General features: G+C 39.8%; 1 long non-coding RNA gene across 1 annotated transcript; it reads left to right on the plus strand.

The window, feature by feature from the left end:
* Positions 1-3,214: 3,214 nt before the first annotated feature.
* LOC123129132 (uncharacterized) lies at positions 3,215-5,816 on the plus strand. The gene is made up of 5 exons (XR_006463613.1): positions 3,215-3,536; positions 4,451-4,526; positions 4,693-4,760; positions 4,849-4,935; positions 5,560-5,816. It is a non-coding gene; the product is annotated as an uncharacterized lncRNA (long non-coding RNA).

Below are 5,816 nucleotides of genomic sequence, written 5' to 3' on the forward strand. Positions count from 1 at the left end.
TGATATGAAAATAATATGATGGAAGATAGACCCGGGGGCCATAGGTTTCACTAGTGGCTTCTCTCAAGATAGCAAATTTTACGGTGGGTGAACAAATTACTGTCAAGCAATTGATAGAAAAGCAAATAATTATGAGACCTAGTCGTCTACCCGTGCATTTGCACGGGCTAGCAAATTTATTCATGTTTCCATTTTGGTAATTACCCATACTAATGGATTTCCATATGTTATAAAAGTCTTGAATTGTTCTATTAATTGTTTGAACATTGGGACATATGAAACACTTAGATTTAGTGTATAATTGGAAACGTGAAAGATTTCTTTTATCTAGGGACATTACCTTCTAGTTTTCTTGGTGATAAAATTACTGTTTTATACATTAATCATTGTTCTCCTCATATTGAGTTGTTTCCATCTTCCTAGTCATCTTTTTTATTTTTTTATTGATCACATTAAAAATCTGATGTCATATTTTTAAACATGGAAAATCAAATGTTTCTCATGGAAATTATACTTCTACGACAATGTCAATTTAATATAGAAAGCATGGCAAATACTGGCAAAAAACTGAACTTGGCAAAAAAATTGCATGTTTGCTAAAGAAATTTGTCATCCTCGCGAGAACTATAATTGCCATAAAAATCTGGAGTTCAATTTGTAGTTGCGTTGCATCCTTGCATACTTATGTGGACTTCTAACTCTCTTCGATGGTGGCCTAGAAACTTTTCTGAAACGCACAGACGTATTAGATATTCAACAATTAAAAATTGTTATTCCCTTCGTTTTTTAATATAAGGCCTTTTAGATATTTTAATACGCGCTACATTCGGATGTATATAGACACATTTTTAGAGTGTAAATTTACTCATTTTGTTCCGTATTTAGTATGTATTGGAATCTCTAAAAAAGCTTATATTTAGAAACAGAGGGAGTATTATTTATATCATGACTTATGTAGTGAGAGTGGAGAATATTTTTCTTTTAATGTAATACTCCTTTCGATCCATATTATTTATCACTGCTTTAGTATTACTAGCAAAAGAGCTCGTGCGTTGCAATGGGAGAGAAAACATAGCACACGCTCTTAACTCAACAACCATTACTCAAGACCACAATAGGTCCATCTCCTTTATTTTTATGAGGCATCATGTTTGTGTTGCCGCTTATCCTCTTTCTCACCCTCGTCGGCGATGGCCTCGGTATTCACACAAAACAACAACAAACGTGTGTTGAATATGGTTAATCCTAAGGCGTCTCTCTCTCTCTCTCTCTCGCTTGCTTTCTCTCACTCTCGCGATGAGAAATCTGTTGTTTTCCCCTGCGACATTTTTCAAAGGTATGCATGTGTGGTTATCGATATTTTTTCCCTATATGGTTATAGTGGGGTGTTTATTTGAAATCTGGATCGCTACCGGTATGAAAAAAATGGATCTTGCGCTATAAATTATAAGTTTTCTTCCATAAAAATATTTTAAAAATATTTAACAGGTAAAATTAACATCATATATAGATTCCACACATTTTTGTAATAAAAATTCGTATATAATATGTTAAAATCGAAGTTACGGTTTAAAAGATACAGATAATTTAGAAAACTATTATGTTTGACTCAAATATATTTAAAAAATACTTAACAAGTAAAAATAATCTCATATTCATATTCTACATATTTTTCTAATCAAATTTCATATATAACATGTTCAAATCCGAGTTACGGTTTAAAAGATATGGATGATTTTAAAAAACATTTGTTTGATTTAAATATGATCCGCGGATGAATTACCTAAAACATCAGGGGTTTTTTCAAAAAATGTAAAATAACGGTTGGGTGTGACTTAAATCTGGACGGCGGGTTGATTTTAAGAAAAGACAGGGACTTTTGTGTAAAATACGAAAATAGCGATTCCTTTTAACTTAAAACAAGACTGCCAGTTGAATTCTTTAAAATAGAGGGACTTTTCTAAAAAATTCCATGACGGACGAAAGAAACCCAATTTGCTTTATTATTAGGTAAAGACTTTGTATTTATCGTTGTTTTAGTACAACAACATAATACTAAAGCAACGACAATTAATATAGATCGGAGGAGTAATGCTTTATTTGAAGTGAGTGACATAGTTTATATTTAAAAATGCCAAAAATATAAATAATTATTTTCATTTCCATTGCACATATTTTGTGATAGTTAACTTGTATTGCTCCTCATATAATTTTATACGTATATTATGTTAATATGAAACAAAATTCAGTTTGGTAACAACTGTATTTTCTAATTTTCTGTACTCAGTCAGACGAAGACGCGTGGCTATTGAGATGTGCATATTTTTATGGCGGCTGCTACAAATCAGCCGGATGATTTCTTAGAGAAATCATCCGTCTGTACAACCGTCCGATAAGCGTGCAAGGGGCCGTTGGATCAAAACAGGCAGCAGTGACCGTGACAGCTTCAGCGCAGCCCCTGCGGAGCTCCAAACAAGCATCGACAGCTTTCGGTGAGCTTCATTGCAACCCGACGGAGCTCCAATGTAGCACCAACGCTCCGGCGGAGCTCCATTGCAACTCCGGCGAGCTCGAACGCAGCACAAAGGCTCCGGCGAAGCTCCATTGCAACTCCGGCCAAACTCCATTGCATCTCCGATGAAGCTTCAACGATCTCCTTGGTGCTTCACTGCAGCTCCGGCGCGCTTCATTGCAGCTCTGTCATGCTTCGTTGCAGCTCCGGCGGCGCTTCATTGCAGCCCCGGCGGAGCTTCGACGACTCGGAGAGCGCTCCATTGCAGCTCTGCCGTCGGCGACTTGCAGCAACCAGCCGCATCGCCCCGACGTTGCGCCGCAACACTATGGCCATGGACGAGTTCTTGCATCGCAGCACCGATGGGTCGTCGACGAGCGGCCGCCTGCCCCTGTGTGTTGCGTCGCCCCCTCGGGGTTGCAGCACCGCAGCGGTGGCGCGTGGCGGAGATGCGCGCGGGGAGGGGGGGGGGCTGGGCGGGGTTGCCGGCGTCCGCCATGGGAGCCTATCTCCTTTCTTGCGTGTGACTGACACAGAGATGAGGGAAAGGGGAAAAGCAATGCAGGAGAACGTGTGGAGAAGATTGGGTTAGAAAAGATAAGGCCGGCTGGGGAGCGGTGGATGGGCCCACAAGACACATGTCCAGCACAACGCGCGGCTTACGTTTGTTTGTTTTCATCCGGATGAAAACAAACGTTTTCCTATTTTTATTTGTGATGCTTAATTTTGTCACGAATCGTCGGCGTGTTCGACGGCGTCGTTTAACGGTGCCTCCAGTCTACTGCGCTCCGTCTGAGCGGCGCCATGAGAGCGGCTGCGCCGGCGGCTCTCCTGGCTAACGCCCGCATATGTGCCCTCGCAAATCCCATTGTAGTGGCGGCCGGGGCGCCGGTCATCCGGCCGTTCCCCTTTGTGGTGGTACGGCAACTCCATCAAAGCTGCAGTCTGCTCCCACGCTCGCATCGTCGAGCGGAGTTTCCTCATCTAGCGGCAGATGGAAGGTGTCCTGAAGCTAGCTTGCACGGTTAGTGCTGTTCTGCGGGCTAGCATAGCATGGCTCCGAATTAGTTGTTTCATTAATTTATTTGGGAATCATGTATTATTTGGGAAACTGGATCTGAATTGCTGGGTCTATCTAAGAAAAAATAGATACAGGAAGTGAGAAAAGGATCTTTCTTCATGTATGCTTATGTAACTTTAGTACTTGGTTTAAAGTAATCTTTAGTGAGTCTGTCTCCTCGTCTGAACTACACATGGTGATGCATACATAAGCATCTTGGTTTTCTCAAATCAGTTGTGAGCCCTTACACCAATATTTTTGTTTAGATGTAGATGCAGATAGAAGTACCTTGTTCACAAATATAATATTGCTGAGACAATAATTTTAAACAGAAAAGGCAGCCATGTCCGCATTACATTTAGACAAATAAGAATGTTTCTTCTTGTTCTAATCATAGCGGCAACAAATCAAATATCTATAATACATCCTTGTAAATAATGTTTTTTGCAACGCTGCCGAATGGATGCTCTTCATCCGCTGCAACATATAGTTGACCATGTGTGAACATTTACCTTTATAAGTACAGCCCAACCTTTTTGAGAGATTGCCCCTAACTTTTGTTCATAGTCATAGCAAAATCACACTGATATTGGGTATTCTCTCAGCAATGTTAGGTCCGTTTATGACCTGGCCTTCGATGATCTGCCTTCCTAACTGTGTTATTGTTAGTCTTGTCCCATTGCAAAGTCCCACACTTTGATTGATTTTTCTCATAAGCATTACTTGAAAATCCAACTTTCAGCCTCAGTTCATGTCTGGTATTCAAGAAAATTTAAGAGTATTTAGAAACTCAGCTGGGAACAAAATATATTCATCTTCCACCATAGACATTTGTTTGCATGTTGTATCTGAACTAAGATATGTTACCTCTTCTCCAGGAATTTGACTCATGATGTGGGTGTTAATCTTGTCAACAATCTCGTTTCTTGGGCACATGATTGCTCTTTCTTCTAGGTATGTTCTATGAGTGTACCTGCTTTGTAAGTCAGGATATTAGATGCTATTAACAATGGATGCTTTGGGGTTATCTCCTTCATGTAAAATAAGGTCTCCTGGGATGCTAATTCAATCTTCTTCATTTGTTGTTGTTGCTGCGCCATTGCCGATGCTTTGCATCCAGCTTGGAAATTCCGCCGTATTTGCTTTCTTTACTGGACTACCTTCGGATGAATTCAGACACATATTTTTGTGAGTCAGTACTCCTGAAAGTTCTTCAATAGGTAGGATCTCTTTATATATGCGGAAATAACATGTTCCCTTGTCCCCATTGGTATAGCTGGTAGGATTTGCCTGGACTCACCTCCCAAGACTATAGTCATTCCTCCAAATGTTCTATGCTCGACATCCTCATTTGTGAATCGAAGTATGTCTCTCAAACTCTTGTCAGTGCTTGTGTGTCATAGGTGCTTCATCCCATATTATCAATGAAGTTCTCGTTATTAGCTCCGCAAAACATGTTCCTAGCTTGATGTCGCATGTGTACTTGTTAGTGATCTTTAGTGGAGTGTGGAATCTTGAATGAGATGTGCTTCCACCCTGTAAAAGAGGTGCTGCTATACCACTTGAAGCTACTGCTAGAAGTATCTTTTCTTTGGACCTTAATTTTGTCGTAGATGCTTTCCACGGAAACGTCTTCCCTGTTCCACTATATCTATCAACAAAAATCAATTTGTCGAGACTACAGTAAACTAATTATATTATAACATCAAAAGCCATCCTGTGATAATCATTCTTGGACCAGTGGCCTAAACTTGTTAACCATATGTTTCATTACCATGTCGTGTATCATAGTGCCCTAAAACATAATAATATAGTGAGGAGATGCATCGATATATAACTCATAGTGGCCTATTTATGTTGGAAAACCATATTCTTTTACCAATGAGCTGACATTTTCATCAAGTAGTATCATGTCAAGGCTAATAAGTTCATTGTTGTTGAGGTTAATGCATCACATAGCCTAATTACTCTGACCTTCACTTTCCAGGATTCCTTTCCATTGGTAATGGCATGGAGCATATCATATGCTATCATTTTTGAAGGAAAAGGAGTGACCTGTAAGCGAACACAGTTTCATGATTAGTACTTGTTCAGTCTCTGCCAACTCCAAGGCTTTAATTGGAAAGAATGATTAGCTCATGGTCTTCATGTTGTTTGTAAGAAATAAGATGTGCATAGCCTAAGCTCATGGTCTTCATGTTGTTTGTACTCCCTCCGTAATGAAATATGATAGCGTTTAGATCA

This window comes from Triticum aestivum, chromosome 1A, assembly GCF_018294505.1.
Source record: "Triticum aestivum cultivar Chinese Spring chromosome 1A, IWGSC CS RefSeq v2.1, whole genome shotgun sequence".
Taxonomy (NCBI): domain Eukaryota; kingdom Viridiplantae; phylum Streptophyta; class Magnoliopsida; order Poales; family Poaceae; genus Triticum; species Triticum aestivum.